Below are 25,337 nucleotides of genomic sequence, written 5' to 3'. Positions count from 1 at the left end.
GCATCTTGGAAAGTATAGCTGATGAATACTGTATGCATTTAATATAGTGTATATTATTTTTCTGTCAACTGCTTACATTTTCAAAACTTTGGCTCTTTTTTTTCACAACTTTACACACAAATCCAAGAATTGCACACACAAAATGCAAAATGCCTCACATCTCTTGTAAAATGAAGCACTGCATTCAAAATATCTCAAACACATCTCAAAAGCAAACATTTGTCTTACGTTGCAAACACCTTTGCCTTAACCCTCTAATGCATGAATTATGTTTTTGCATTAAAAAAAAATTTTAATCTTATTTTCTTGAAGATTTAAGATAACAGATTAACAAAAAAAAACACCCCCTTAGCAGATTTTATTTTGTTGCCTCAGGGCAACGCTATGCAGTATAGGTAGTAAATCACAAAAAAAATTAATATTGTCTCAACGTTTATTAGGAAAATCAAGAGGGAACTGGCACTCTATTCAATTAATAATGGGTTTCAAATATTTAATTGTAGCATTTGGTCCATTTACACACATCAAACAGTGGTAATTTTCCTTTTAAAAACACTTCAAATATGTCTTAGCAAGTAAAGTATTTAATCTGACTAAAACTTATTTGTCAATCCATCAAACAGAGGTAGTTTTCTTTTTTCAAACACTGTAGAACCTGTTTGAACAGTTCACTTTCTCACTCTGTGTGAAACTTCAAGAAGCAGTTGGAAGTGCTTGTAAAGCAGAGGTGGGTGTTACACTTCCTGCATTTAGCTTTTGGAGTGCCTTTGCAGCCTGGAACTCTGCACCTCCCCTTCTTCTCATCCATGATGATCCAGTGGCCTGTAGCATCCATCCGCACATCTGGGACTTGCTCTTTTCTACCATAAAATGTCCCTGCATCCATTTTCCTGTAAACATCAGTGCAGAAAAAGAAAAAACACTGATTTTGGCCTTCAAGAAAGACACATCTACCATTAGCATTGCTATTGCACTGAACACTAGCCTGTAAAAGTACAATTTAATTATTATTATTATTATTTTACCATATTGTGCACAAATAACATGTAATGATGTGTGATAACATCCAAACACATTGTCAGCAAAGACCTCCATAAAAAGTACCCCTTATCGCATAACGTTGCCCTGAGGCAACAAGAAGAAAAACTGAATTTCTAAACATGCTAAATTAAAAAAAAGTTAATAAAACTTGACAAACGGCTTCTCTACACCTTCATGCACATACATATATTTTTTATTTACAGTTCATGTCATTGTAAATAAGATTACTGAAGCAAATAATCTTACCACCTTCTCACACCATGTGCTCCTGTGACCACATGTCAGAAAAGGAAGTCCCGCCTTCAAATGATGCTTGATAGTGACTCCCACACCTTATTGGACCATTCTATAGCAATCATTTGACCATTCTGAGTGGTTGCAATTATTTAAAGAAACATGTACTGGAAATTAAACTTAAAAACACTTTCCGTTGCCTGAGAGCAACGCTATGCAGTAGAGGGATAATATTATATTTCAGGATATATCACATACCCAGTTATTCAAACCCTAAAGCTCTTCTTTCATGAGTTCATATGTACATTTCTGTACAAGATTGAAAGTAATTGGCAGAGAGATGTTGAAAAATTCACGGTTAGCACGAAAGTAAGATTGAAACCTAACTTTATTATTTTACTGTAAGCATTGTTTGTTGTGAATATAGTATTACACAGTCCGATAAACCTATAACTTGACCTTTGGCCTATTTATAGGCCTATCATAAAGCCATGATTGGTTGGTGTTAAGTAAAGCAATGAGTGTTTGCACATATGAGTGTGTGTGAGGCTCTGATGAATTACTGTGGCATTTTGATAGGTTGCATTTGAAAAAGGAAATCAAGATACTTCCTGTTAGATTTCTGTGTGTTACATAGAGAATTGTGTGTTGTGGTTTGCAAAAAGTGTTTTATAAAATTGAAAACTGAAAATTGAAGTCGAAGGCCGAGAATTAGAGTATGGTTTTGCAGATTTGGTGTGTGGTTCTGGTGTTTGAGTGTCAGGTTTCAGAATTTGTGTGACAAGTAAGGATTTTGTGTGTAAGCAGTTGAAAAAAACTGTATGTATACAATCTGTATACACCAAATTTTTATTTATAAAATACATCGACTATCTAGTGAGTTGGACTTGTAACTTGAAGGTTGTGGGTTCAATTCTCAGTACCAGCAGGAAATGACTGAGGTGCCTTTGAGCAAGACATCTAACCTTCAATCACTCCCCTGGCACTGCAGTGAATGTGTGCGTGTGTCCACAGTTTCAAAGTTTGCAGTGTGTGTGTGTGTGTTCAGTACTCCTAATGTGTGTGCACTAACTTGGATGGGTTAAATGCAGAGGACAAATTCAGAGGATTACCTTCACATCATGTCAACTTCCATAATTCTCCACAATCATAATGGTAACTGACATTGTTAAAAGGAAAACTAAAATAATGAAAAAGGTTAGTTTACATTTTTGTTACACATAGCTAAAATATAACATTATAAAATATTTATAACCATTTGCATACTGATCAGTTTTAAAATTGCACAATTACATTAAAAAAAAACATATTTTCACAAATAAATGTCTTCCAAGTATGTTGATGATTTATACATTATAAAACTGAAATTTCTTTTGGAAGAAAGTTTGCTTTTAATTGATGGAAAAGGGAAACTGATCAACTAAATGTACTACTATTAATTTTTTTTTTACCATCATAAATAAAAGACACTGTATCCCAAATGTTGACATCTATTAATTTGATTACTTGTTTTAATTTCAAGATTAAAAGTCTGTAAGACTTTTTTTTTTAAAACTTGTATTGTCTCCATGATGTACGGCTGAACAGTGGTTTGTTTTTTTATTTGTGGATTTTGTTGAATTTGAAATTCTTATATTATTGAATATTATGAAGTAAACAAACAAAGACTTGCCTCACAAGCTTGTGATTTCCATCTATGTGCCAAAGTGACAGTGGCGAGGGAACAGATAGGGTAGGGTCTTCTTGGTATGAGCATGACCTCAAGGCCTCGTAAGACACTTCCAATAGGATCAATGGATCGGAGAGTTGCTCGGACTCTTTGCTGAGTGATCCTTTTAGGGGGAAAAAAGCATAACACTAAATATATGGCAAAAGTTTTTCTTTTAAATATAGTTCAGGATATTGAACTAAAGATAGATTCCGTACATGTGATAATGTAAGTTCTACCAGAAAGACTCGGGAGATAAAATTATGTAACGAAGCATACATTTATTGACAGCCCAGCAAGCATAATTTATAAAGTTCTTTGGCGTAGGCCCCGTCCATAGGTCGTAATCCGAGGGTAGCGGATCTGCATCTCCTGCCTGAAGACAAAGGCAGGGGCGCAGCCGACCCCCCTGGGAGGCATGAACAGGACCATCCTGGTGGTGGTGGGGAGGGGGGAGGTTGTTGTCACGTCGGCATGTGTAAGTACCGATCTTTTATACAGAAAGTATAAAGACGTGATTGGATAGAATTTAAGTTAATAAGTGACGTAGTAATTAAGTCTTTCTGGCAGAACTTAAGCTAAAGCTTTCATTTTGTTGACTTGGATTTTAGAGACATTTTATTTCTTAAGTAAAGCTTGTAGGTTAAGAATATATTTTTAGAGTACAATATAGTAAGCATCTTATTTGCCATACCTTATGCCTATGCTCCTCAGATATCCAGAGACCATTCTGTATCCAGAGTTGGGAGTTGTTGCCACAATTCGTTGGAGATCCTCCTCACTAATGTCTGTAAAACTCTGCTTCACTGATAATTCAAATTCTTTCATTCATCTTCTAATTGTTCTAACACTCACATCCAAAAGTCTAGCAATTTCAGGAACAGTGAAGTCAAATTCAAGAAGGAATTCAAGGTGCTCTTTTGATATGTCAAAACGAGGGCGTCCCATTTTTCCTGATCGAATAATCGGTGCTTGGTAACCATTGGCTTGGTAACTGTGCACTGACAAGTAGTGACTAGTATTTCCAATGCAGACACCAGATTCCGCAAAACTTCTGGAGCATTGGGTATTAAAGTGGTTTTGGAAAACCTGGACAATACATTTTGAACTTGTTCAATTCTTATATAGACAAAGTCCATATCCTCATGAATGGATGCCAATCTACATCTAAGGTCGAGTAATATGTTGGAGACCTCTTACAAAAATTATTGGGGTAGCTGCTGCCCATCTCTGAAAAGACAAGACGGCATCACTGTTTTTGGACAAATGTTACAAATACATGCAAAACAAACAACCTATAGCAATCTTAGGCCGCTAGCTGTTGTCACGGCTGATAGAAAAAGGAAGAGGAGATGTGGATCTAAAAAACAGGTTTTATGCTTTAACAAAAACAGAGAAGGTAATCCATCATGAAACAAGAAAATAAAATGCAACACCAGTCAAAGATTTGAATCAAAATAAGGGTACATTAACACATGATACCGAGTAATTCAAATTGAAACAGGTTTGGAACGCAATGAGTAACAACTAAAGCAAACTAGTGACTAATAAAATCAGACAAAACAAGAAATAATAGGAGAAAACAAGAACAAAGAAACGACAGGGCAAAAATTAATACAAAATAATAGTCCTAGAACACACATAACAAACAAAAAAACTTGACAACTGTGTTTGGGATTTTTTTATGAAGGTTTCAAACTGGTCCAAGCTTTTCAGCTGGGGATCACTCATAACAACTTGAACAAGGAATATTAGGAATAATCCCATCAGATAATGACGAATAATTGCACCAAATCAAACAAGTAACAAGATTTACCCTGATGAACTGGATTGGTTCATTTTGATAGATTTTAATTTCGCCAACTAAAATCCAATGTAGTGAGCGGTGCAGATTCAACGAAATTAACGCAGCAGGAGACAGACCTCATTCATTGGTCAACTAGAGTAATGGCCGTGCAAGAGGTCTTTACAATTGGTTGCGAAAGCTGCCTTTTCCACGCAAAGGCGGGCTGTAAACTTAAACGCCTGTGGCTTAAAGATTAAAATAAGGAAATAACATAGTTTAATATGAAAAAACGGTGGAGTATCCCTTTAACGTTACATGACCTACACTAGTTCTGGGAAAGAAAAAAACTAAAAATCTTTGTCTCAATAGACACTTATTACAATAAAAATATTTTTTATGAAACAGAGAGAAAGAAAGTATAAAGGAAGAGAAAGAGCAATCATTTGACAGTCAAAATCAAAATGAAGTTTAAAATAAAGGGGTTAAATACAAGCTTTTTCTTCTGGTCTTCATTGAATAGGCAATTAAAGATTATTAATAAATATTAATCTACACTCTAAAAAATAACTGGGTTATTTTTAAACCCAAATGCTGGGTTGAGCATTTTGAATATGTCGCTGGGTTATTTTCTCCGTAATCAGCTGACAATGACCCAGCTCTTGGGTTTGTTTTGTCCTCACTGTTCAAATCACAACGTTAACAAGAGAACGAGAGGTTCAAGCAGGAGCGAGCGTAAAGGTGAGTAACACTGTTTTATTAACTATATTAACGTTAAGTTAGTCAAAGAAGTCAGAAAGTCAATAAGAAGTTATGTTGAAATTAACTATGAATTATTGACGACGGACCCTTACATTATTTAACACGAATGCTCACGAATGCTTTTCGTTTGTCGAACTAGCGGGTTTCTTGTACTTGAAACTGACTCGGCGGTGTTGGATGCAGTGTAACGTCACTGGCTAGTGGCTGCATACGTTATGCTAAAGAAGCTGTAAGTTAAGTCTACCAATTATTTATCTGTTTTTGTTAGTCATTTTCGAAAGGTAGCTTTACATACAATATTTGATTATGCTGCAGTATGTTCTCTGTGTTTGTGTCCTTAGTTCAATTTGGCTATAAAGCAGCTCTGCTGAAAACAGTGATGTCGTCGTCCAGCTCAGTACAATTCCCATCAAAAACAGTCATTGTTCAGCTGAAGTCAGTTCAGTGTTGCTTCAGTTCCGTACAAAAACCGTGTAAATATAATAAATTATGAAGTAGTTACTGTAGTTCAATTTGGTCTTAAATCGGCTCTGAAAAGTCATTCAGTTCAGTTCTCATCTGATATTGTCAGTGCAATCAAATCTATAATATTGATGAATATTAAGTGCCCCCAACTAATCAAGCCAGAGGCAACAGTGGCAAGGAACCCAAACTCCATCAGAATGGAGAGGGGGAAAAAAACCTTAGGAGAGACCAGGCTTATGTACTAAATAATAAAATTTATTATTTTGGTTTGTCATGCAATTTGGTACACAATCATTAAAATAATTATGATGATCATTGAATCGTGTATTTTTTTTTAAACTGCCAAGTAGAATAAACATTAACAACATTTATTTATGATTTTTACTATCTTGAAACTGCAATCAAATAATGGGCGCAATGCTCTCGGGCGATCGTTATACGAATAGACTAATACATTGGAATTAATTAAAAATATGAAATAACTACAGGTGATTTTATAAAATATTTTTTAATTATCCACAAAATGTCTCACTCAATTTAAGTCTTGCAGTCTGTACTATTGAGCTGATGAGTTAAATCAAGTGTGTTAGATAAGGGAGAGATACAAAATGTGCAGTGGTATGGGGTCCCCAGGACCGGTTTGAGAAGCACTGCTTTAAAGGAGAACTCCAGCGCAAAATGAACCTTTGGTCTAATTACACATTGTTACCTAGTCAACCGTTATCTGAGATTTGTTTTCATGATTATCGAATGTAAATAGTTGTATCTCTAAAAACAGTTTAGCCTATAACGCTAGTATAACGCTAGGGACCGTTCGGTATTTATGGAATGGGCCACCGGAGGAAAATAGGGGAGGGTCATGCCTTTTTATTCTTTGTTGAGGGGAGGGTCATCCAACTTTTTTTAGTCTAGGGGGAGGGTCACCCAACTTTTGTATTCATGAAAACAACAAACTTTCAAAGTGGCTTGTTTTGTGCATATTTTTCCATGTAGCTCTCTCAGTCTCGGGCCCCCCATAGCTAGCAGATGGGTCTGACCCAACAAAAATCAGACGCGAAAGATGGAAAGATCAAGTCCAGTTTGGCGCTGTGTGACAGTGCGCACGCGCTCAGAAAAGGTGCATCATGTCAGAACAGAACGCCAATGAAATGTTTACCACGAGCAAATAAACTTTTGTGATTGCGAATCACAAGCAGTGTCCTGTGAGTGTAACTCTACCGCTGCATGTGATATGTAGCCTACCTACGTCGTGTTTGGGACTGAGGCGCCAGAACTGCAGTTGATAGATGTGCGCTGTAGCACGATAGGCTACCATATTTCTTCAAAAGCAGATCGTGGAGATATTACATCATCCACGATCAAAAATTGTGATATCGCATAAGCACAAGTATAAAACGACTGTTAGGCTATCATCTCTGAAAACAAACACAAATAACGCGTGCTACATTAGGGCTGTTTACACCTGGCCACTTCATGCGTTTTCTCAGATCGGATAGCTATCTGATTTATCAAAACGATTCCATTTACACCTGGTGTGGTCGCATAAATGCGTTTTTGCAAAACGGATTTTAAATCCTATCTTCAATTCTTCAAATAGTTTGCACGTTGGCTCATCTGCAGTGATGCGTGTTGCAGTAGCGTCGTCTCTCACGTTTATTTTTATTTTATTGCATTTTTTGGGAGGAGTACAATTTACATATGTGGTTTCCACAACCAGATGCATTTACACATGTCCAGTTTTGTCGGGAATGTGGCCCTGACCTCCTGAAGTGGTTTGAGCGATCGGATTCAAATCCGTCTCGAATGCGTTTCGGAGGGCATTTATACCTGGTCTTTTTATGTGCTCATTTTTTTAATTAACGAAATGTCAATCTTTATAACAGAAGATACAACACAATACAACAATCTTCAAGATACAGTAAATCTTCAAATGTGAAGATGTGAAAACAGATTGTCACCTTAAAAACAGTCATTTGCGTGGTGGAACAAGTCATGCTAAATAGAATTATAGTTAGCAACTTGTTCTATTATTTTATTAGTTCATTAACTAGCCTAATTGTTAACTCAAAAATGTCATGTAAAGAGCTGGATACTTACTAATTAAATAATGTCAAATATAGTAAATGTATTGTTGCCATATACTAAATATTTGAGTAGTCGCACGTTAATTTCTGCTTAAATACTGCATGGGATATAGCCCATTCTGCGCTCAAGCGCATGCATAATCTTGACGCAAAAGCATGCTAATGAATAAATATGTATTTAAAAATAACGATGCATTTTAATTGTTTATTAATAAACTCTTTTTTTCCTAAATCAGTGCTGCAAACATGTCTCCATACATCTCCGCTGTAAAGTGCGCCTTTAGAGAAATGCATCTTATACGGATTATACATAATCAAATGATATTTGCTTTCGATTTGATTTTTTTCGTTTAAAAGTGGACATATCAAGCTTTATATAGATATTTTTTCATATATTTGAGGCTAGTATGCTATATAGCCTACGATATGTTTCAGCTTTTTTTTTTTTTTTTTTTTTTTGACGTGCTACAGTTCACGGAGACCATGAAAGCGCGCCCTGATTGTTTTATTTTATTTTACGAAAGCAAAACGTTTTCTTGTTATTGTGAGTTTACACAAATAAAAGTATTGCGACTGATGCATTATTCTTTTCTGTATGGCCATAAATAGAGTATTTTAAGTTGTTTCCACTGTTGATAGGAAAATGCAAATCGCATCGGCGCCTCCATGTCATGCAGTGCGCGCTACACACTCCGCACACACACTTGGTTATGCGCCTAAGAACAGCGAACAATTATCTAGGTTAACGTTAGAGTGAGCGGCGATGCCAGTCGGATAATCCTCATGTTTAACAAATCAAATCATGCCGTTTCTATCGCGAGTCAGTGCTGCGCCAGATTGAAAAATGCGGGTGTGCAGGAGTCTTTTAATGAACGTTTGGTGTAGGTCTAGGCATAGAGATATCTGAACATCTTTGCCAAGCGCAAACCAGTACAGAAGAAATCAATAAATGATCGGGGAGGGTCATGCCTTTTTTCACAATCATTTTGGAGGGTCATAGAAAAATGTATTGCCTGGCGAAGGGAGGGTCAAGTCTTTTTTGACTATAGATCTCAAAACTCCTCCGGTGGCCCCTTAAATAAATAACGAACAGTCCCCTAGTATATAGGGCATAGTGTAATGACAAATAAAAATCGCTTGTTAATACCACTAACAAGGCTCAAAATAGCCCCACACTAACACGGTAGCATAATGAGGGTCCCTACCTTCAAACCGAAGCATTGAGAACTTTGACAGTGTCCAGACAGTTTAATAAGAAGATATTTTATACATACAGTCAACTTCTCGTAGCCATCTTTGAAAAACAGACTCAATCAGTCGATCTAGGAACGCCGATCCAAATGCGCTGAACTGTGTAGAATCTCATATGGTCCAGCGCACTTGGATCGGCGTTCGGAGATCGACTGGTAGAGTCTGTTTTTCAAAGATGGCTACGAGAAGTTGACTGTATGTATAAAATATCTTCTTATTAAACTGTCTGGACACTTACACAGTTCTCAATGCTTCGGTTTGAAGGTAGGGACCCTCATTATGCTACCGTGTTAGTGTGGGGCTATTTTGAGCCTTTTTAGTGGTATTAACAAGCGATTTTTATTTGTCATTACTCAATGCCCCATATACTAGCGTTATACTAGCGTTATAGGCTAAACTGTTTTTAGAGATAAAACTATTTACATTCGACAATCAGGAAAACAAATCTCAGATAACGGTTGACTAGGTAACAATGTCTAATTAGACCAAAGGTTAATTTTGCGCCGGAGTTCTCCTTTAAGGGATAGTTCTCCCGAAAATGAAAATTCAGTAGTCATTTACTCACCCTCATGTTATTACAAACCTGAATGACTTTCTTCTACTGAACACAAAAGATGATATTTTGAAGAATGTTGGTAACAAAACAGTTAACAGTAGCCATTGACTTTTATAGTACTTTTTTCCTACTGTGGAAGTCAGTGGCTACCGTCAACTGTCTGGTTACTGACATTCTTTAAAATATATTTTGATGTTCAGCAGAAGAAATAAACTTGTACAGGTGTGGAACAACATGAGGGTGAGTAAATTAGACATGAGGGTAAGTAAATTTGCATTATAAGGTGGACTATCCCTTTAATAACACTAAATGTTTTCAGATTACCAGAGTACATATTTAACTATGACATATTTAAGTTAATTTCAATCATTCTACGTTGACCTTAGTTAGAAATGCACTTTGTTTAATTTAAAAGCTGATGAACGAACAAGTTCTAATATAACCTCGTTCATTGATGTACAACCTGTAAGTGAAACAACAGGGGACAACAGAGCAGGCTCATTTCTTTACACCTGTTTGTAGGGCTGCACGATAAATAGTTTTAATCGTGATCATGGTTATTGCTGATCTGACACGCATTTCATTTTCTCACAACTCTTTGTTAATTTAATATGTTGTTTAACTAATTTAAGACTGCTCTTATGAAAACCTAAGACATACTTTTAAATAATTATCTGTGTCTGATATTGTCATTCCCTCATTTAGTCTGGAACGAACATGGTGCTTTACCTGGAAAGAGAGAAGCGAAACCCTTCCCCTTTCCCAGCTAGCAGGAAACGTTCTCAGAACTTTGGCTAACATTCCCTACAAGTTTGGATAATGTTCTGTAGAAAACATTTGAATATAATGTTTAACGAATATTTTAAGGATGTTTTCTTATTTTGAAAAATGTTCCTATAACGTTAAATGTAAACTAAGATATAACATTTTAACTGAAACATTCAAAATATGTTTTGGGAATGTTTCTGAGGTAACAAGGTGTAAAATGATCTCCAAATAACATTGTCCCAATGTTTCATAATAACTAGACAAGAACATTCTCTCTGTCACATTAGGAAAATGTTACAAGGACATCATTGAGAGATGAGATGTTGAATGTTCTTTATAAAACGTTCTTCTAATATGACGAGTTAACACAATTAAAACATTCTACTTGCAACATTTTGAGCATATTCTGGGAATGTTGTTAAAGTTAAAGTTTGTAAAATGATCTCCAAATAGCATTGTCCCAATGTTTCATAAAAACAAGACAAGAACATTCTCTCTGTCACATTAGGAAAATGTTACAAGGACATCATTGAGAGATGAGATGACAAAGCATGTAGGCTACATTATGTTGGGCCCCGAAAAACTGGGACCTTTATAATTATCACCAACGTTCAACGTGATGTCACTGCGAAGGCCCAGATAAAATAACTGATGAGTGGAACTGTATCGTAAGAGCCTGTGGCAGGTTGACTCTTGGGGGAACTCCTCTTGTAACTGTTTGCAAATATCTCAGAACCTGGCAGTAGTTCTGGGAGTTCATCTTCCTGAAAGGTCCATTTAGCTAATTGTTACCATGACTCCCTCTCCACCCTTCTGTTGTCTGACTTGAATAGTGCTGGTCCCTCAAGATTCACTCCATAAAACCTTTAAAGAATCACTCTTCATATTTCATTAAACTTTAGACAGCTTGTGCTTATAAGTGTTGGTAATGTTTCACTTCCTTACCTTAGCAGTATCTGAGAACCTGATAGCTTTAGGCTAATTTTGGAGATTCACAGGTTGCAGTTCTGGAATTTGGTGGCACTGGAGTGTTTTACACTTAATTATTCTCCTTAATTCTCAAAGTATTTTGCAGTACATGCATCTGTCCTTCTCAGTATGTGACCCTGCAAAATTAAGGCATTTAATTATCTGATAACTTTTTAATTTGCACAATTTTTGACCTTTCAATGTCAGTTAAATCTCTTTTTTGGCCCATTTGCCTGTAAAAAAAGTACACCAACTGACACATTAAAACCTTAAGTTCAGCCTTAAAAATGTATTCAAGGTATAATCAAATTGCATGGCTACAAGTCATTTTGATTTAAATTATATTAAACTGACTTAAAAAAAAATTGTTGAAATTGTTTGAAACATTTTGACATATTGCCCTGACTTGTCGAGCATAAGTTTTCTTTAGTGTAGCCTATTATGCTCGTCTAAAAATATGTTTTTTGTTTGTTTAGTTTTTTTAATGTTTTTTTTAAAACTTGTTTTCACTTTACTTGAACTCATCAACAATTGCACCACCTAAATTATTTTACAGTCTGAATATGCTGATGTGGAATTCTAGGAAAGGCCTATGGTCAGACTATCGACTTGCATTAAAATTATGCACACTCAGTAGCCTATCTGCTTTTTAAAAATAATAATAATAATAATAACATCAAATCGTTTTGTAAAATAAAAGCCTAATAAAAAATATTTAGACAACTACAATATACTTTATGAACAATAATATTATCAATAATACTATTAAATAATTTTATTAATTTCAAATAATTTGATCGTTATAATATAATTGTTGTTTTAGTTGTACATTTTAAAAACAGGACGTGGAGATAACCACCCTACGCGAAGCAGCATTCGTGTGTGCTCACGCGTGCTTCAATGGCTTCAAAGAAGGCGGCGCATTAATCTGGAACCGTGATTAAACTGACTGGAACCAACTGTTTGGACGCACACCTTCCAACCAATCAGAATCTGTCATTAGTTCCACTCATCCTTCGAAGAGCAAGCCTGAAGCCAAGCCCGAAAGCTATAATCTACCTGGCTTCGTGCTGCGAAAAGGTAAGAATAACTCTTAAAGTAATGTATATTATTATAGGTATTGTTTTGATTAATTAGTAGTCCTACTAGGCCCATCTTCCTTTTTTTGTTCAAATAATGTTTAACCTGATGTGGACGGAAAGTTAGCCTGGGTAAAGATAATTTTAGCAGACATCTTGACTTAACGTTACACAGTGGTTGACTGAGGGGATTTTCATTTTGATTAGAAACGGGGAGAGATCCATTCCTGGCTAAAAGTATTAGTTATGGGGTATGTGTTTTAATGCTAACTTAGTCACTTGTGCATAAGTAGGATTGTGGTGCTCGTTTTGGATGATTATTACACACTGTTAAACAAGACTATCTCTAATAGCTATAACGTAGGTATGTGGACATATCAATAAATAGCGGCCGCCATTATGTCCCAAATCTCTGTGCCGAATTTTCCCTCATCACTCGGAGTGGGTCTCCTCAAATGCGCTGTTTTCATTGGCTCGCTGTGGGAATCCTTGATTATTTTTAGCCAATCACGTCATTAGGGGTTTCGGCTGCACATTTGTTTAAAAATTTTTCTAGTCAGGCTGCATTTTCCTCCTGAACGGTGATTTTAAACAAGACGGAAGAATTCAACTGTGAAGAAATTATTTTCACCTACTTTGGACACTTCTCAGAGGTAGGTGGACATAAAGAACATATGTTTGTGGTATGCTGTACAAAGTTTCATGGCCATTTAAACTCCCCCACTTTTTTTATGACTACCGACAACGTTACCTCAGAGCTGTCAAAATGCAGCGCGTTGTTTCCGCTCAACTTTTTGTCTCTTCTTTGGTCTCCTCCACTTTCTTTCCTCCACCGGTGTTAGTATTGTTAACTCTGTATATACTTACACAACTGGAAATGGCATGAATCAACCAAAATCCATCTTTTAAATTAAGGATGGGAGCTTAGCATCCTTTTTGATTAAATATGAATGAATGAAAACGGAGCGGGGAGAGAGCGGGAGGAGAACGATGCAGCAGAGAAACAGGAATAATAATGTTTTAAAAATCTGAAATAATGTTTTAATGATCTAAAATAATGTTTTAAAAATCTGGGTAAGTGTAAATACAAAATTACAATGTGCTAAAATAATAAATTAGAATATCAAATATGCATAGAGGTTATGCAGACTTGCAGATTCTATTTATATTCAAATCTGAATAGAAATTAAATCTCAAATGAATGGACAAATCAAAATCAAACATAAGTTAGAAAGTCTAATTGAGGGACAAATCAAAGAATAACAATAATAACATTTCAGGGATAGCCACTCAATTTTGTGATGATATCACACGCATTAGCCAAGAAATGATCACTTAAAAATACTCCAAAAGCACAAATAGCACATTTTTTTAGAACAGCTAAAGGACCAGCTAAAAATGTTCTGTCTAAAATGCCCAACATACAAGACATAATTATTTATCATTTGAATTATTAAAAATGTGGTCTTTTCCTGTAGATATTGAGGTTCTGGGCCATTTATTTGCATCTTATTTAAACTAATTGGCTTGTGCTTCTGTGCTTATCCATTGCCTGTATTTAATACAAAATGTTAATGATTTACTATTACCTTTTAGATGTCAAGATGCCTCAGAAGAGAAAAGGACAAAATGCAAATATTAACGCCAGACCAGGAAAAGCCAAGCAACATGTAATGGACAATTTTTCCTCCCTGCCTGGTGCATTAAATGACCTTTTGATTGGACATGTGGTCTTCCTCTATCTTTGCTCATATGAGTGTAACCGGGCAAATACTGTTATGTTCCTGTCTTCATTTCAGGAGCAGGGACCAGTGAGACTCTTAGAAGCTGCGGTTATAAAGGTAGTGCGAAATTTCGAAAAGTTTAAAAGGCTTTCGAGGCCGATTGTGTTTGAAAATTTTGACTCAATGTGTCGTGAGAAGTTTTCATTCCTAATGGAGCAATCTGAAACCAAGCAACTCAGTCATGCAAGTGAGATGGGGCCTGAGCCATCAGCTACTCCTGCAAATGTTTCTGAAATTTCTCCTGTAAAAAACACAAGGAGGACATCGAAGTGCACGTCCTGTAAAGTATACAAGAAAAGTCTGCAAATCATGCGACAGCGGCAGCTTGCCATGCAGAGGGAAAAGCTACAAACAATTAGACATTTTTCATTTCTAAAAAAAAGGGAGGCTGTGAAAAATCTTAACCAAAAAATTAAACGGAAGGACACTAAAATTACTGCACTACAAGAAAAGCTAGACACTTCAGTCAATGCACAAAACTTAAGTGACACCAAGCCCTTTCAGGTCTGAGTAATAAATACAAAAGACTGAAAAGACAATATAAGAAGAAAACACATGCACAGGGAGAGTCGTCTAGTGAAGTGAGAACCCAAGAGCTGGAGACAAAGTTGGAGCTGAAAGAAGAGGAAATCATACACCTTCAAAACAAAAAGCTAATGCTAGAAGAGAAAATTAAAGAATTGGAAGCAGAACAGAAAGAAACCAAATTGGACAAAAAAACGTATTCCGCAGATATGCGTATGATGCTGTAGCAGACCAGGTTCCCACAAGCAATGTCCCTAGGCTTATTAAAAAGTTCTCTGCTCGTTTTGAAATGACCTTGACTGATGTGCCTCATAGGTCTACTGTGGAAGCGATGACCCGTGAACTTGGTGCAATTGCTGAGCTTCAAACAGCCGAGGAAATACTCAAAAATAAAAACACCACCCTTGGATTTGACGCAACCACACAAGAAGGGGTCCATATAAATAGTGTGCACATAACAACAGAAACAAAGTGTTATGCTGCAGCTGTTGACAAACTTCCTGGGGGGACTGCCGAGGATTACAGTACCCATATAATAGAAACAATTGATCATCTGGCCAGTGTACATTCCTATTTCTACAACGGAGATTATCAGGACACACGTAGTAAAATGATTGACAACATATCAAACACACTAACTGACAGGTGCGCGGCCAACCACGCTGCAATACTGCTTGTAAATGAATCATGGGACAAAACTTTAAATGAGCTCAACTGCCATTTGCATCCCTTAGATTCGATAGCAATAAAAACCCGCTCCGCTTTAAAAGAATGTGAGGATACACTGGCATTGAAAAAACTATGGGGAAAAGACTGTTCTGCTGGAAACATTGTGATGGCAATGAATAAATTAAGATACAAAGACGGAAAAGGAGATCCACGTGGCTTTGTAACATTCCTGGACAACCAGAAATTGCCCAGAGGCATACTTCCTCGTTATAGGGGAAATCGGCTTCACATTCTTTTCCACATCTGTGGAGTCTTCATTCAGCATTACTCTGTTTTCATCAAGTTTTTGGAGAAAGGAACATCATGTGGCGGTTTGCGAGCAAGCTTGCTCTCCGACTTCAGGTCAACCACAGGCCACGTTCAGATGCAGGTTTTGGGCCTTTTGGGAAAACTGCTGACCGGTCCGTGGATGAAGAAATTCTACAGGGCAGCAGTGAACCAAATTGACCATGTGGAAGCAATATCTATGGTTAAGGAGGTGGTCACTGGACTGAAGGAGCAAAGGAGCCCCTTGGATCTCTTGACACAGAGCAATGATTTTTTTGGAGATGCTCTTAAAGACTCAGATGCAACTCTACAGAAGTTGAGAGATCCTCCAAAAGATGAGGACCTGTTCAAAGTCATGATGGAAGCTTGTCTTGGTGCCATTGTCGAGGTCTTAGAAAGACAATATAAAAAATATTTTGAGATGGACCTGACCGAAAAACTTAAAGAGGAAACCAAGTCCGCCAGAACACACAACATTGATGCAGAGGAAATCATGGGAATGTTTAGTGCATCTAAAAAAAGATCCCCAAATGCCACCCTTTGTTTTCTCTCATGTAAGATGAGGGCTCAAAAGAACAAAACCGTTGGATTCCTTGATGACATGGATACAGAAAAGAGAGATGCAATTTTGAAAAAAAGCTGTGAAGCTGGGACAGGTCCAGAGGCAGAAGAGGAGAGTAAAGCAGAATGATCTGAGGGATGAGCTGAGTAAAAGGCAAGCTATGAAAGAACAAGCAAAGGAGGTAACAGCAAGAAACAAGCTGGAAAGAAAACTAAAGAATATCCAGATTAAAGATCTCGAAGAGAAATTTCCAGAGCTTGAAAAGTCAAAACTCGAAAAGATCACAGAGCTGTTGTCTGGCAAAGCAGTTGGAAGGAACATGTGCCATGTTTGGTGTGAAGAAGGGAAACGCATTGTGTACAATGGAAGAATTGTAAAAATGAAAGCAAAAGGAAAAAGGTGTGTTGTTGCGTACTGGGGGGAGGACGAATCCTATGAAGATGCAACTGATTTTGACATGTCTGTGTTTGCGCTGGCAGCCGATCTAATTGCCGATGATCTCACCATCTAACAGACTATATAGTCTCTGTTAATAAGGGTGTGACATTATATCGATCACCACTTCTCTGCCAGATAGCCAGTCATCTACAGTGTCCTCTTCTCTTGCCTCAGCCTTTCTCTGCTCGGAAATCACCTGCAATCCACGGTCCAGCATTGTCTCCAACCAATGTTAGTGTGACATGGGATAATTTATTTCACTTATTTATTTAAGAAAACGGGGGCACAAAGCACATGAAAACAAATGTAAATGATGAATAAAAAAAAAAAACGTTTTTGTTTAAAAAAAATGTAAAAATGTTTCTTAAAAATTGTGATGTATCATAGGTTATTTTTGTGCAATATACATACCGTAAAATAAAAAAGTTATGTATATATAAATTGTAAAAAATGTGTTTCTACAGTCAGAAATATTGTTCATGATTTTAGTTTTTAAAAATAAATGATATCATTTTCCTTGGATCGTTGTTTTCCATTCAATTATTTGTATTTTCAACAACTGCTTGTCAGAAAAATACCATAAGATAGGCCAAATCAGTCATTATGCATGATAAAATTAAGTTTCAACACGTTGGATCCAAAGAACTCTTTGAAACCCATCTCCACAGAAAATTTCATTTAGATATCTTGAATATTGAAAAAGTTATGAGCATTTTTGTGAACAAAAAACTCGTTTTCGGTCACACTAATTTCTATTGTTTCAACCTTAGAAATGAGACAATAATAGGCGCTGATTACTGTACTATAAAATGATGTAACTTTCTTCATACTTGACATATTTACATTATTTTAATTTTATTTTAAAGGGGGTTCCCAGGTCTTCCCACATATGCTATCCATTTGTCTATTTGTTGAATTTGAATTTTTTGTCCACATACCTATATAACGTTACCATTATTTGCGATGTTGCCTAGTATTTATTTTGTTTGCGGGGACACAATAAGCGTTTTCTGTAAACGCAACATAAATTCACAAAAGTCAACAATTGTATTTATTCACTGTAACGTTAATGCACATCTTTAGAATCCTATTGTGAGGAACATATTCAAATTCAGGCAGCGACCGTTACCGTCAAATCCCGCTTAAATTCAAACATAAATTTGAAATAAAACAAATGGCGCCTAAAGAAGCTTTAAGACCACTGATCTCCTATATAGATCAGTTATTACTTACAACACTTAATTTCATATAAAACAAAAAAGTTAAATTCTGCTCTTTAGCTCAATAATATAAAGACAGGACTGCAACTGCAACTCATCTTCATTTGGATTTTGATATTTTTCCAATAATACATTATCGTGATTACACTTATTTGCCTGTTAAGTTTTTCTCTACAAAAATACATAGGTTATATTTAGAAATGGTTATTGGTAGGTTAGATGTAGAAGTGGGATTAGGGTGGCAAATACCTTATTAATGCAATATTCTTACAACAATTGTCTTTTTTCTACTAATTTTTGTCAATTTCGTTTTATATATTCTTTTTATATTATATATAAAATGGTTATGTTTGGGGCAGGGTTACAGAATCTAACATGTAAAAAAACAACTTAATAATGTTTACATTTAAATATTGTAAATTATGTTGACTTTGGTCATCTTCTTGTGACACTTTTCCAGGGGTGTTGTTGTGTTATAGGCCTAGTTCTGAATATATGATCAACTTAATATGATTCACTTCACAAATGTTTACTCATGCTGCAATTTCGCTTGTGTTCTTTTTTCTTTACAGTGAAAGCATCATGGATGCAACATTGTGCTCGGTATGTTTTTTTTAATCAACATTTTTCTGTTTTCCTCTTTAACTTTCATCAGTATACATTTAGTTGCAATGTCAGATAGAAAGTACTCATCCCTTTGGAAAAGGGCAAAAAGATTAGAACAAAAATATGAGTTTCATCAGAGTTTTTGCCAACAAATGTCTCTCCTCATTGCTCTTCACTGCTTTCCCAAGAACTTACACAAGAGGAGAGTTCTGTCAAACAGAATAGTGCAGATGAGGGATATTTGGATAATTTCCTGTCCCAGAGCAGCTATAGGGAAACTAACCTACCACTTAGACATTGCATTGCACAGTGGACAAATGAATTTCATGTAAAACACAATGCAGTGGATTCTTTGTTAAAAATTTTGATTGAAAATGGACACCCAGACCTGCCAAGGACAGCAAAAACACTGCTTGCCACCAGTGAAAGTGTTGAGTTTGAGCTTAAATCAGGAATGCAGTATATCTACCTTGGCTGCAAAGACCCGCTCCTGAATCATTTGAAAATGTATCCTGTACAGGATATTTCTGAATTAGATTTAATCGACTTTTCGCTCAATATTGATGGCTTGCCGCTTTTCAAAAGTAGCAAGAAGACACTGTGGCCAGTGTTGTGCAAATTGAATTTATCTCCTCCCTCAGTATTTCCGTTGGCTTTGTGTTTTGGTTTGTCAAAACCCAAAAATCTTGACTTTCTTGATGATGTTGTTGGTGACCTTCGCAGCATTATAGAAAATGGACTAGAGACAGACAGTGGTTTGATGAGGCTGCGTTGTGTTACATGTGATGCCCCAGCCAAGGCTCTTGTGAAGTCTATAAAACTGTGTTCAGGCTATTATGGGTGTGACAAATGTACACAAAAAGGAGTGTGGGATGGCCATCGGGTGATCTATCCTGAAATAAAAAACCTAACATTGAGAACTGATCAAACATTTCGAGATAAATCTCAGGAGGAGCACCACCTCTCTTCAGTTCTGTCGCCATTTTGCCAGCTCCCAATAAACATGATTGAACAGTTCCCTGCGGATTATATGCACCAGTGTTGCCTTGGGGTTATGCGCAAAATGATCCTCATGTGGCTGAGGGGACCACTGGGAATCAGATTGTCATCTAGCCATGTTAAGCAGGTCAAGTTTACAGCTTCTGAAGCTTAAAGCATGCATTCCAAAGGTGTTTGCAAGGAAACCAAGAGGCTTGGACGAGATTGATAGATGGAAGGCCACAGAGTTGAGACAGTTTGCCCTCTATACTGGAAAAATTGTGCTTAAAGGCATAATTGCAGAACAGCTCTATGAGCACTTCCTGGTTTTTAGTGTGGCATTATCCATCCTTGTTTGCCCAAGACTGTCAAAACAGTACAATCACAATGCAGAGGAGTTGTTGGTGTACTTCATTGCACAGGGAAGACATTTGTATGGGGACGAGTTTCTTGTCTACAATGTCCACAGTTTGGTACACCTGGCATCGGATGCAAACCTTTATGGCAGTCTAGATGAGTGCAGTGCTTTCTCTTTTGAGAATTACTTGCATCAGCTGAAAAGATTGGTTCGTTCTGGGCGAAATCCTCTCTCACAGATTGTGAGGCGGCTTAGGGAAGCAGACAAACTGAGGAAGATACTTCGTGAACCAAAGAAGACTGTAGAAATAAAAAAAACCAACAATGTCTACACTCTTAGTGACCTAGAGTGCTGTGAAGTTGTTGCAGTGTCTGGTGAGACAGAGCATGGGGAAAAGATGTTGCTCTATCGTATCTATGATCGACTTGAGCCATTCTTCATGCAGCCCTGTGACTCAAGGTTGATTGGAGTCTACACAACCAGAGACAGTCACACTCGGATGAAAACATTATCTGAGAGGCATTTGGGCTGGCAGGCATTTATGACTGAGGCAGACAGTGGTTTGAGGATTGTACTTACCTTGCTCCATTCATTCTGAGGAGTTCACATACTTAAAGGATTAAATCACTTTAGAATAAAAATTTCCTGATAATTTACTCATCCGCATGTCATCCAAGATGTTTATGTCTTGCTTTCTTCAGTTAAAAAACAATTAATGTTTTTGAGGAAAACATTCCAGAATATTTCTCCATATAGTGGATTTCACCGGGGTCAAACTGGTTGAAGGTCCAAATCGCAGTTTCAATGCAGCTTCAAAGGGCTCACGATCCCAGTCGAGGAATAAGAGTCTCATCCAGCGAAACAATCGTCATTTTCTGTAAAAAAATCTGAACCTATATACCTTTTAACCAAAAATGCTCGTCTTGCTCTAGCTCTGCGATGCACCACGCATTACGTCATTATGTTGGAAAGGTCACGCATGACGAAGACGTAAGTACCGACCCAGTGTTTACAAAACAAACACGTTTTTACCTTCTTTTTTTTTGTAAAGGATGATGTCGGACGATTTTGAAGTTGGATGAGAAGATGAGATGTAGTTTTTCACCCTACCCTACCTTTTTGAACCGGAGTACACAGATGAACTTCACGTCACGCGTGACCTTTCCAACGTGATATCGTAATTTGTGACGCATTGCAGAGCTAGAGTGAGACAAGCATTTGTGGGTAAAAAGTAAATAAATAAATAAAAATATTTACAAAATGGCCGATTGTTACACTAGATGAGACCCTTTCCCCGGCTGCGATCGTGTAATGTAACCTTCAACCCGCTGGTTGCAATTCCATTATATAGAGAAAAATCCTGGAATGTGTTCCTCAAAATCCTTAATTTCTTTTTGACTGAAGAAAGAAAGACATAGACATTTTGGATGACATGGGGGTGAGTAAATTATCAGGAAATTTTAATTCTAAAGTGAACTAATCATTTAATACGCAGTAACATATTTGTTCATGTATTATGTAGCAAATTTTTTTTTTTTCGAGCAATAGTTTTTTAATTAATATTGCCCACAGAGGACACATTTGGCTGTGTGGCTTACAACTGTCAGTTGTCATTTTTTTGTGTGCTGTAAACCACCCTAAGATTTTATTTTATTATTTTTATTTATTTAAAATTTCCATTGAGTGGAAATACAACACATTCAGTACATCCAACATCAACACAATACATCCAAGTGGTACGTACTTGTAAAAGTATATAATAACAAAATAATAATAATTTATATATATAATAATAATAATATGAATACATTTGCTCGGGGGAAAGATCACAATCTGACAACTTTTAATTTTTTTCCCCAGAACACGGTCAAACAGTTTGCAGTGGTGAAATTTGTGAAATCCAACACAGTGGATGCTGTGCCAACTAACTGGCTAGAGATAACTGAAAAGGTATTTCCTAATAATAGATAAGTTTATGTAATATATAACAATGTAAGCTTGTAATGTTTTCAAGAAATTGATTCTAAGCTAGGGATATGTTTCAACTGGCACAGATGAACTATCAAATGCTGTTGTCAGTCATTCCGGGAAATGGCAAGTACTAAACATTCTGCAAATAATGCTGGTCGGTCAGTTAGCCTCGTTTGCAGCAACATTATACTGAAGAATAAATCCTGCAGCACCTGCTGATTGCCCAAAACTGTGATTTAAGTTGGCATTTGACATTTTGAATTTGTATTTGACTTGACACTTGTGCGAAACTCCCTTTGGACTCTGGTAAAGTGGACTTGGTCACACCTCTGATCTATTGTTTATTATACAAAGATATGCATTTTTATTTTATATTTTTTGTAGACCGTGTTTTGCTACTGGCCGCAGAAGAATGTCACCGCCAAAGTCAAAAGGAGAGAGATACCAGACAAAGCAAGTTGGACCAAATGTAGAGTCTCAGTTTTAACATACACAGGTATTATATTGTTTCACACAGTTTTATCTTGAGAATTATTCCCACATCTACTAAAAAAAGACATTTCAAATGATTACATTATTGACACACATGAGTGAAAGGGATAATTTACAGCTATGGAAAAAAAATTAAGAGACCACTTAACATTGATTTCTGAACTTGAAGTGTTCTCTTAATTTTTTCCAGAGCTTTATACACACACACAAATTGAATATCTCTGCTCTGATCTCTACCGATATTTTGTAGACAACTACAACAAGGCCAGAGACAAGGTCAGCCAAGCAACAATGACCTCAAATTTGGACAGTGACCAGGAAAAAGAAACAGGCAGGAAGATTGTCACTCCTGCTCGGTACCTCGACTCAGGTAAAAGACAGTTTGGTGGCTGTTTGTTTTTTTTAGTTTTATTTCTTTCCATTTTTCAAAAGAATATCTAATGTTACGCTGTGTGTGTATATATATATATATATATATATATATATATATATATATATATATTAGGGATGTAACGATTCACTCGCAACCGGTTGAAAATCAATACAAATGTGTAACAATTCAAGCGAGGAGCGAGCACACTGGCGTGAAGCTAGCGAGTGTTTTTAGTTCATTCCCATGGAACTTGAGCTTGTGTGAGCCAAGCTCAACTTTCTATAGGAATTAACTGAAAACACTCGGTTTGCTCCGCTCGTGGTGCGCCAGTGTGCACCATACAGTTTGATGGTGTGCATATTGCATATTTGTGCATATTTGACGGTGTGCACTAGTCACACAGTAGACATGGCGACAGCAAGCGTATATGTTGACGTTGACTTATTCAAATCGGAGGTGTGGCGGCATTTTGACTTTCCATAGACTAATAACAATCACCACTGTGAGAAGCACCAGTCATCTCCATTTTCATGTAAAAAGGCATTAATACGTCAAGTGTGAGAGCCACAGAGATAACAAGGTGCATCGGTGTTTTCATGGCAACCAGGTGTATTTATTTTACTATCTCTTTCTCTAAATGTGTACATGGATTTTTTATTTTTTTTAATAACTTGTTGATGGGTGTGGCATATTTTTCTAAATGTGTTCTGTTTTTTTTTTTACTCTTGCTTGTGTAATGATACAAATGATAACAAAATTAAAATCTTGCCTTTATTACAATGTAAAATCTCTGTCAATGTGTTACTAATTTTACATTATTTTTACATAGTGTGCGAAGGTACCAGTGTCCAGCCTCTTGACCAGACAGACAGAAAGACTGATTTGAAAAACTTGAAGGGATTTCTTTTTTTTTGGTTATAATTTTGAAAAAAATATTTCAAAATTAAAAAGAAATGTGCATCTTTTTGTCTGAAAAATAATAAAAAAGGGACACTTTTTCATTTATAATGGTCTTAAATCTCATTTGTTAAAAAAATCGTAAGAAAATCGTATCGTGAAACCATTATTGCGAATCGTATTGCATCGTGAGTTGAGTGAATTGTTACATCCCTAAAAAAAATATATATATATATATATAAGATATATCTCCATTAGAAACAGATATAGATGAGCCTTTTCCCAAGAGAGTGAAGAAAAAGACTGATACATCTGCCACAATGACTCCTCAGACTCCACAGATGCCAAACATGCCTTCCTGTAAGTAAATGGTACTGAGTAACCACAACGTGTTTGATGTCTGTGTATAATCTTTGTGTCTTGTTTTCGTCAGAAAATTGTATATATACTTTCAGTGAACTGCATTAACTTTCTAACTTGCAATGACCTTGTGTTTTTAGTCACCCCATCAATGGATTTCTTTTCAGCCAGACACAACGAGGACAGCCCATAAGTCTCCATTTTAACACTTTATTAACATTGTTTTTACCCTTGGCTGGCTGTACATTTAAGAATTTTCTCACAAATTTATTTGTTTGAAATTCATTCAAGTTAAATTAGATTTGTGTTGTATAGTATTAAGAAATGTAGAAAAGATGTAGCTGATCCATGTTCTGTTTGGGGCAGGCCCCTCTGATCAACTTGCAGTTTGCTAGCTACTATTAAAAGTTACTGAAACTCTACTTTTCAACTAGGGATGTGACGGTGAGAAAATTTTCACCGGTTATTCGACGTGTGACAACACCGGTAATAAAAGTATCACCGGGGGGGGCGTTGGAGTGTTTCCCTCTTTTGCACCTTGCTTTTAAATCGCTAGTAAAATAAGTAAAATACGCATGCCTCACGGGCATTCATAATGGTGCGGAGGAGAACAAAGTTTTCGTTTAATTCCTATGGAAGAGCGCAAACACACACTCGCACCATATAAATGCCCGTGTGCATTTTGCTTTTGTAGGCTTAGCACCAATTTCGGGGGCGGCAGTTGCTTGAATGGTGGTGGCTACAACAAAACAGTAGTAGAATGACAAACACGCTTAAATAGGCGATTTACATTTCGCTTTGAAACCCAATATTCCGCCGTCGTCTTGTCAGTCAGTGGGGCGAAGTGAGGTGAAATCTGACTCCTGCTGCTGATTTGTGCTGTGACTTGTTCAGCTCACACTTGAATTGAGCAGACGCGGTCAGTTTTTAATTGTATAAGAAATCAAAACGACGGTGGGGGCGGTGCTGCGGTGGGCAAGTGATGTAGCTGGTGTTGCAGCTGAAGACCGGTAACAGGCTATCTCAGCAAGCCTACTTTCTACATTTGTAAAACTTAGAGCAGATTTTTTGCTATCT

At 36.7% G+C, this 25,337-nt stretch overlaps 1 long non-coding RNA gene across 1 annotated transcript; it reads left to right on the top strand.

Annotated features, from left to right (window-relative positions):
- The first annotated feature begins 18,963 nt into the window (after positions 1 to 18,963).
- LOC307004216 lies at positions 18,964 to 24,820 on the top strand. Its single transcript, XR_013798941.1, has 6 exons — positions 18,964 to 21,903; positions 22,028 to 22,117; positions 22,523 to 22,634; positions 22,881 to 23,000; positions 24,159 to 24,260; positions 24,401 to 24,820. It is a non-coding gene; the product is annotated as an uncharacterized lncRNA (long non-coding RNA).
- The last annotated feature ends 517 nt before the right edge of the window (positions 24,821 to 25,337 follow it).

This window comes from Phoxinus phoxinus (assembly GCF_949152265.1).
Source record: "Phoxinus phoxinus genome assembly, chromosome: 9".
Classification (NCBI taxonomy): domain Eukaryota; kingdom Metazoa; phylum Chordata; class Actinopteri; order Cypriniformes; family Leuciscidae; genus Phoxinus; species Phoxinus phoxinus.
The sequence above is the reverse complement of the archived record's forward strand: the minus strand, read 5'-3'. Positions and strand labels throughout refer to the sequence as shown.